The sequence below is a fragment of the Silene latifolia genome, chromosome Y, assembly GCF_048544455.1.
Source record: "Silene latifolia isolate original U9 population chromosome Y, ASM4854445v1, whole genome shotgun sequence".
In the NCBI taxonomy this organism is placed as follows: domain Eukaryota; kingdom Viridiplantae; phylum Streptophyta; class Magnoliopsida; order Caryophyllales; family Caryophyllaceae; genus Silene; species Silene latifolia.
In genome coordinates, this window is record NC_133538.1 from 245071600 (window position 1) to 245081006 (window position 9407).

General features: G+C 45.0%; 1 non-coding gene across 1 annotated transcript; it reads left to right on the top strand.

Annotated features, from left to right (window-relative positions):
- Nucleotides 1-6136: 6136 nt before the first annotated feature.
- On the top strand, nucleotides 6137-6243 carry LOC141634688 (small nucleolar RNA R71). The gene has a single exon (XR_012539413.1). It is a non-coding gene; the product is annotated as a small nucleolar RNA R71 (small nucleolar RNA).
- Nucleotides 6244-9407: the final 3164 nt, after the last annotated feature.

The window sequence follows — 9407 nt, forward strand, 5'->3', positions numbered from 1 at the left end:
GGCCAAGCCGAGGGCCAATAAACAAGCTTTATTGAAAAATGATTACAATTAAGGAGAATACAGACGACGGCCGTCCCCATAGGGATAAGCCAAAACACAACCTACCAAAGTTTTACAAAATACAAGGAAAAGAAAAGAAAAAGGTTACAGACATATCAGTTGAAGCGCCAAAAAATGGCAGGGAGGAAAGGCTTAATAATTGGCCCCCCGAACAGCTGAAGCTATCCGAGATGCCGGGTGAGCCTGGTGACGACCGCCCGTCTCCCTATGCCTGTTGCTGCTTGCCATCAGCAACGTTAGCAGCATCGTCTTTGGTGGGCGACCCAGAAGCTGTCTTGGCAGCCTCAGCTTTCTTGGTAGCCTCAGCAGCCTCAGCTGCCTTCATCCTCTCAGCTTCCTCCTTGGCCGCCTTAGCCTTCTCAGCAAGGGCCGCCTTCTCCGCGGCCTCCTCTTCCTCCTTCTTCACCCTGGCCTCCTCTTTGGCTTTCTCCTCCGCGGCCTTCTCCTTAGCTTCAAGCTTGTCATCAAGCATCTCGTCAAATTTTGGCCACGGAAAGGAGCCATCAAGAGGAAAGAGCTCCCCAATCACTTCCCTGGCGGCTTCCTCGGCCAGGTCCCGGTATTGGGCGCACATGTTAGGAAGAATCTCGCGTTGGAGCATCTCAATGTCCTCCTCCCTTTGGGCGATGATAGCATCCTTATTCCGAACCACCTTCCCCTGGGACTGAAACCTGGACCTCCATTCCTCCCTCTGCTTAGCATTAAGGTCGGCGACTTTCTGAAGGTGGTCACGCCCCTCCAGCAGCTTAGCAGCTTCAGCCGCCGCAGCCTCAGCCTTGGCTCTCTCAGCGAGGACTGCCTGTTCAGCGTCCTCCCTGAGTTTTCTCTCTCAGCACGGACTGCCTCTTCAGCCTCAGCCTTGGCCCTCTCAGCTTCCTTGTTCGCAGCATCGAGTTCAAGCCTGAGCCGCTCAAGTTGGGACGCAGCTTCAGCAATGGCCTTCTCTTGCTCCACAATAAGAGCACCGGCCGTATCAGCCCACTTCGACAGCATCCTGGCCAAACTTAGGCCCTCCGACCTAACCTGGACGGGGGTAGGCTGAGGGAATGAGGTGACGGCGGTGACATCTTGACCACTTACCTGCGCAGTTTTCTTCTCGGCACGCCGTTCAACAGTGGGACCGGTAGACGACAACTGTTGATCTACAAAAAATTCAATCAAAGCATCTGTGTCAACATGCATGGACATACCAGAGAGCCTGTCATCAGGAACGCCTAATGAACCGGCTAAGTCTGAGCCACAGGATAGATCTGTACCATGCTTAGCCTTCTTGGTCGGAGGTCGCATTTCTTTGCCGGCAGCAGTAGCAACAGTAGCAGCAGAACCATCAGCGGCTGCGGTAGGCTCTTTCCTCTTACGGAAGAGAGGGGTTTCCACTGCCAAGGTGACCACCTCCTCGGCGGTAATATCAACGACCTCCACCGTCTCCTTTTCGACTGAAGGGAGTGGAGGTGGAACTGATGTTGACGCCGTCGCCGCCGAAGACTTTGTCTTCCGCGTTCGGCGCGGTATGTTACCAGCAACCTTCGCCGGGCCGCCGTCGTATTCAAGCCCTTGTTTGCGATCCATGAGATCATTCGGCGGCGTTCTGCGATCACGGGTCTGAGCCTTAGGGTGCAAATTAACAATTGTCTTGTCCTTGGCAAGTCCCATTCTCCTAAGGATATCTTCAGACAGGTCCGAACCGAAATGGTCTGCAAAGGAAACGAAGCAACAGTCAAGTGAAAGAAATAAATCAAAGTTCAAATAACAGAAACATTAAAAGCAGAGATGGGCCTCACACCGACCCCACTCACCCCGTTCGAGGGCCGGTATGAGGCCGACGTGCTGAGCGGCTCATCCCGAAGAATGATCGCGTCGGGGGAATCCATCCCTTCGGCATCCCATTCTTCTCCGCCTCAAACAGCCTCATCGCCCGCTTCTCATCCGCATTAAGAAGGACATTGCTGGCGTCCATCTTAAGCTTACTCCGGGAGACCCATTTGTCATGCTCCGCCTTAGTCTCGCACCGCAAATTGACTTGGTGCTGGAAGGACCGGGGCAGTGGATAATCCTCCGGAACCTCAACGTACACCCACCGATCTTTCCAGTCCTTACAGGAAGAAAGCTTATCAACGGAGACGTAACCCGGCTCCGTCTGCACGTTGTACCACCCAACGCGACCAGGGGCCGACGGCCAAAGGTGATGAATCCGGCGGAATAAGTTCACTGTCAGGACCTCCCCCTTGAAAAGGCAGAGCCACACAAAGCCGACTATAGTCCTAATGGCCAACGGGTGCAGTTGGGCCACGGCGACGTTCATGGCTTTAATTATGGCCATAACGTGTTCATTCAGAGGAAACCGGAGTCCATACTCCAGGTGTCTGATGTATACGCCGATGCAACCCGGATGAGGGCAACAGACCGCCTGACCTTCCTCAGGAATTACGATACTATACTCCCTGCCGAAGGAGAAGTGACGTTCAAAAACGTCAGGACCAGAACAACTGGCAAACTTGTGGGTCCAAGCACGGTCAGGGCAGACCTTACAGGCGTCGCCGTGATCCATGATGTACGGCCTCTCCTCATTAGGATGAGCCCTTTCCTCATCATCACCGTCATCATCAACATAATCATCATCCTCCCAATCCTCCAAAGCTTTTGGATCAACTTCGGGAGAAGGAGACCTAGGGCCCCCAGACCTTATCGGGATGGCGTCTAGTATCTCCTCCTCATCAAGACGCGACGGGGAACCCCCCGGCGCACGGTTACTAGGACCGGCATCAGCAGAAGACATGTTCACAACAAAAAACTTAACAATTAAAAGTTGAAAATTTGTTTGTTTACCTTGAAGAAAAAGTGCTACGCCAGAGTAACGCTTCGAAGACTAGAGAGAAGTTTCGTCAAAGAAAGTTAAGCAAGAAGAAAATTTTTTGAGAAAATGAATTTGGAAGGCCAAATTCAGGGGCTAACTCTCCTATTTATAGGGCAAAGCCCACTCAATCCGACCAATCAGGGCAAAGCCCATGAAGCGTCAACCAATCAACAACGAGACACATGTCAAGCATGCAGCCATGGAAGGTCAATCGACAAACAGTTACAAAACTTCTTCAACACGCTCCTTGACAGAATGCCAATCGACGTATCTTCTTCAACACACCCCTTGGTATCTACTTGCCAAACGGCCCGCTGATTCAACCAAGCTTGGCAGCACCGGCTGGGGGCAATCAAAAGCACACGGCACTCACAACCTCGGTCTCGGCCAGCGCCACTTTCTTTTCCACATCTGATGTCCATTACACATCCATGTGGAGGGGGGATATGGTACGGCCTAAGCAGAACCAAGCCGAGGTAGAAGAAGCCGGGGCAGAAAAATTTTTACTTGCGCAGAATACGCTCAACACTCATCGAAGGTCCATACCACGGCATAGACTACGCTGGGGGCAAATTGATGGGGCATATTCTGCACCCGCTGACCAAGTCAACATATTGAGCAAGGTCAAAGATATCCACAGCAAGTCAACGACTTAGACAGCCTAACCGACGCAACCTGTCGGCCTGTCACCTATGTCCCGGCCACGGTGACTTGCCAGCCGGGGCACATATCCGCGTACTCATATCCAAGACCCCTCGGCGGCGAGTCAACAGGGCCCGCCGGCCTGCCATGGGTCCCTCGGCCGAGGGTAGATCAGTCTTTCCACCTGCTAGCCACTTGGCCACTTGGTCACTACGTGACAAAAGGTGAAAGTCTATAAATACTCCTCAACCCTTATTGAGGAAAGGATCCACAATTTAACCTAAACACCTCATAATCTGGTAATATCTTCCTTATCTCTCTACAATACATACTTCGCCAAGTAACACATAACTTATCTCTTTAAGTTCACTGACTTGAGCGTCGGAGTGAGTACGCTCGGCCAAAGTCGAGCCCTCAGTTTGTTCATTGTTTCATGAGAGGCCGAAAGAAGGATTCAATCAAAGACGCCATTCTACAAGCCACGAGTGGTAACAAATAACTGCTTCGGAATTACAACCGGAACAGGTGGTTTAGGGAGGACTCAACCAAACTCTCATCCAATGTGAGATGTCAAGGAGGCATGTTCAAGTTGTTGTTGATGTTACTCAACACCTTGAAGAAGTAGTCGAAAGATTGTTCATTGTCATGATAAAGATCCTTAATAGATCTTTGCGCTTGTTGTTCTTCGTGATGGTCTTGGTTCATAGCATTACCAATGTAGGGATTGAATATCCCTTCGAACTCATCATCCCAAAGACCGCAAACTTCATCTACTTGATCATTAAAAATTTCTTGAGTTGATAGAGACAACTCTCCTTCTTTCTTTTCTTGGCCAATGAGGCCATCTTCTTCACTTATAATGGGTGAGCTATTCAAGCTCTCTTTGTTGCTATTCTCTTGCTCTTTGAATGGAGCATCATCAACTTTCTTTTTCCATTGGAATTCCGACTTCTTCCTATCATCCTTTCGGCTATAGTGATCAACCATAAAGCATGGTTCATGCAAACGGGGTGCTCTCATGGTCTTGTCAAGATTGAAAGTTATGGTCTCGTCTCACACTTCTAGAGTAAGCTCTCCGTGCTTCACATCTATCACCGCACCCGCGGTGTGCAAGAAAGGTCTACCGAGGATGATCGGAATATTTGAGTCTTCTTCCATGTCAACAATGACAAAGTCCACCGGGATGAAGAATTTGCCGATTCTCACGGGAACATCTTCCCATATCCCTAGCAGTTTCTTCGTCGATCTATCGGCCATTTGGAGTGTGATGTTGGTACATTTAAGCTCTCCTATCCCTAGCCTTTTACTAACCGAATACGGCATAACACTCACGCTTGCTCCTAGATCACACAAAGCCTTATTGATTGTGGTGTCCCCAATGGTACACGGTATTCAGAAGCTTCCCGGGTCTTTAAGTTTCGAAGGTGAACTCCCTTGAAGGATTTCACTACTCACCTTAGTGAAGGCGATAGTTTCAAGCTTCCGGATCGACTTCTTTTTCGTAAGGATGTCCTTCATGTACTTTGCATAGGCCGGCAGGTGATTGATTAATTCCGTAAAAGGAATCGAGACTTCCAAATTCTTCACAATTTCCATGAATTTCCCAAGTTGGTCATCAAACTTAGGCTTAGCTTGACGACTTGGGAATGGAAGTCTAATCACAATGGGCTCTTTCTGCTTGGCCTTTTCTTCACTTTTCTTTGAAACTTCTTTTTTTGTTGGTTCTCCTTCCTTGGAGTTTTGCACAACTTTTTCCTTGTAACTAGCTTCCACAACTTCATCCTCAACTTGCTTCTTTAGTCCTTCATACCTCGCACCACTCCTCAAGTGAATGGCACTAACTGTTTCATGTCTTGGGGGATTACCTTGAGGTGGTAATTGTCCCTTTTGTCTTTGAGAGTTTGAAGATGCTAGTTGGGTCAATTGAGTTTCCAACATTTTTGTGTGGGCTAGGATGTTGTTGATGGTGATATCCTTTGCTTGACTATATTTTTGCATTTGAGTGAAAAATTCTTGTTGATTCTTTTGCATTTGGAGGACCGCTTTTTGAACGTCAAAACCTTGGTCATTTTGTTGATTGTATGGAGTTTGGTTTTGGTAACCTTGGTGTTTTCATTGTAATAATTGGAATAAGGGGTACCACTCTTGTATACTTGAAAAGCATTCACTTGTTCATTTGTTCCCCTACATTCACTTTGGTCATGTCCCAAAGTTCCACAATTCTCACATATCCCACTTGGGATTGATGAAGATGCTACCATGGCATTAACATGATGCTTTGGTGATTTTGAAGCTTCTTCAAGTTTAGCCATAGCCTTTTCAAACTTCAAGTTAATGGTATCAATATGAACACTAAGTTGAGCACCCAATTGAGTAATAGAGTCCACTTCATGCTTTCCTCCTCTAGTAGCCTTGCGAGGTCTACTATATTGTGAATTATGGACCGCCATTTCCTCAATCTTGTTCCAAGTTCTATTATCGTTAACTTCGGTGAACATAACATTTGATCCCATGTTGAGAATGTTTATTGAGTCTTCATAAAGACCGTTCGAAAATTATTTTACCAAGAACCACACGTTAAGTCCATGATGAGGATATGAGCGACATATTCCTTTGAATCGCTCCCAAGCTTCATACAAAGATTCTTCATCCCTTTGCTTAAAACCCGTAATTTGAGCTCTTAGCATGTTAGTCTTTTCCGGAGGGTAGAATTTTTTGTAGAAAGCTAGAGCCAACTTCTTCCAAGAGTCAATTCCAATAGTAGCCTTATCAAGGCCTTTCAACCATTGTTTTGCGGTGACGATTAGAGAAAAAGGAAGTAAGACCCATCGAATTTGGTCTTGAGTTACACCGGTTTGTGAAATCGCATCACAATAGTCACAAAAAGTCTCCATGTGAGAGTGAGGGTCTTCACTAGGCATTCCCCAAATTGGCTTCTTTCGACTAATTGGATAAATGCGGATTTAGCAATGAAATTTCCGGTTAAGTGTTGTGGTGTGGTAGTACCATTGGGTAGGTTCTCCTTGGTTGGTAAGGAATATGATGAAAATTTAGGCATTGTGGGTTGATTTTGTGTTGGATTGGGTGTTGGGTTCTCCTCACCTTCTCTTGCAAAAGGGTTGATGAACTCAATAGTATTTGGTTGAATATCTACAACTTCACCCATACCTCTCAAAGTGCCTCTAGCAAGTCTTCTATTGTTTGTCAAAGTCCTGTCAATTTCGTGATCAATGGGTAACAAGTTACCTTGTGATCTTCTAGACATGCAAAATATCAAACAACTTGAAAATAATTAGAACAAACCTTGAGGAGTTTTACTTCCCCAAGGCAAAGAAACACACAACTAATAACAATCTAAGAAAATCAAATCAAGATAACACCGTCCCTGGCAACGGCGCCATTTTTGGTCGGACTCACTTGGAGCTTAATTTTTGGTTACTTGTCGTTAGGAGCACCTAGACCAAAACAATATTTATAACTTCACAAACAACTCTACTATTAGTAAAGGGGCAAGTAAAGGTCGGATCCCAAGGGACGGGTATTGATGTAGGATTTTCGATTGTAAGTAGCGGTTTCTAGGGGTGTCACGATTTGGGTTGAGATGAGAAGATCACTAAACTAAATAGCAATAAAAGTAAACAAGCAAGATGAAATGAGATGTAAACAATTGATACAAAGCACTAGGGTCTCATGGGGTCATAGGGGATTCATGGGAATTGATCATACAAACATATTCTCAAATTATAGGCAAGCAATTATTGTTGTGATGGATCGAGTTGGTTTATATCTTACAGTCCTAGGAAGGTTTGAGTCCCGGAGCCGAATAGATTAGATTGTACAACACCTACAATTCGACTTAATCCTCCCTACTCAACTGTATGCATGGTCTAATGAGACTCGAGTTGGTTTATGTCTTACAAGTCTCATTCAAAAGGTAAGTGATGGGTAAAAAATGCAAGGATTCATAGGCTCGCATTTCATCAAACATAACATGTGCATAAGTTGAGATCACAACAAGCAAGCAAATAAATTTTGAAAACATATTAAATTAAGCATGAATCATCCCCCATGTTGGTTTCCTCTAATTACCCATTAACCCTAGTTAAGGAAACTACTCACTCATTATCAAGTTTAACATGTTAATAAGGTTGTCAATCATATTAACAAAGCAAAACATGATGAATAAATAAAGATGATTAACAATAATTAAAAAGGGATTAAGATAATTATACCTACTAATGATTCCAAAATAAAGCAAAGAATAATAGAAGTACTTGATGAATGATTGGAAAGTTGTCATTCTCGCAATAATAACCCAAATAATCTTCAATTACCCAAAATAAAAGATGAAGAAAAGAGAAATTAAGGAAATGAGATTTGTATTAATATTTGATTAGAAGTTGATTACAAGATTAAGAAGAGATTATAATGATATAAACTACACTAAATATTGATAAGAAGAACATGCTTAATCTAATTAGACTAATGGGGTATTTATAGTGGGAATTAGGTACACAAATTAGGGTTTACTAAGGGCTTAAATGACGATTAAGTCCTTGAGGAATCGCTCCTCTCAGAAAAGATGCGAGTCTCCTTTTTTCCGATCTTTCATAAATATGCGCATCTTTCATGGAGGGAAGAAAAGGACGTGTGGGCCTGTAAGAGAATCCGAGCATCCAAGGGGTTGGGACGGGCGGATTCTGTGGTGTCTGGACGGGCGGATTGATGGCAAAGGCGAGCGGATTGTGGCGTGGTTGGACGGGCGTCTTGATGGCAAAGACGCTCGGATTCCTGAAGTGTTGGACGGGCGTCTTGCCTGGTTGGACGGGCGGATAATGTTTCAGCCTTATTTTCTTCCTCTCTTCTTCCAATAATCCTCCGGGATTTAGTCGGGGATGCAAGGATTTCTTCATCATTGCCCATCTACTATAATATATACAAAGGCCTTCTAGTCTTGTCTTCTCTTTGATGCTTGGTCATTAGATTCGATCAATTTAGCTCTATTATGCCATGAAAATGCAAGGTTTGCACTCCTCTCCTACCAAGGAAACAAAACCTCAAAGAATATGCAAAACAAAGGACTAAAGATAGTAAATTACCCAAATATGTACTAAAAAGCATAGGAACGAGGCTAATTCGGGGACTAAATATGCTCAAATAATGGTCACATCAGTTTAATAGGACAGTTAAAACCCCTAACATTCCACGATGAAATCTTCATGAAGAAATATTGGGAGGTTTTGGAACAGCACTATTAGCAAAACTAGCTAACACAGAACATCCTGAGTGCATTTTGAGAATGATATCAGAAGGAACAGGAGCAGCAGAAAGAGATCTTTGGCCTAGTGTAACACATGATGAGCCTACATTCTCCAACTGGTCTCCAGTTCTTTCCTGAATAAGCCCCAAGGTACCACCTAGTTCTGGACTAATCACAACACCAGGCATCTCATCCTGAGAAATTTCACCAGGATCCAACACCTGAAAAGGATTACTAGTTGTTACAACAGCATTATCAGCAGGGCAAGAGAGAATTTCAGACATGTGAGGAGAAGAGCCAGGGAGGGAAGGCTTTGGATCAGAGGAGACCTGAACAACAAACCCAGAAACCTGCTGAGGAAATTTGTCCTTACCGTGAGCAGGCTGCTCAACAGTACTCTCAGTAGACACTTTAAGCCATTTACAAGTAGTACTCTTATGCCATAATTTGCCACACCCAGTGCAGTAAAAAAAGCACATTCATAGACTACTTTCTGAGTGATTTGCCCAAGAAAAGGAGTATTGATAACCACAGAATACACAAAATCCTTAGAAACATCAATTTCTACCATAACTCTTGCAAAAGACAGCT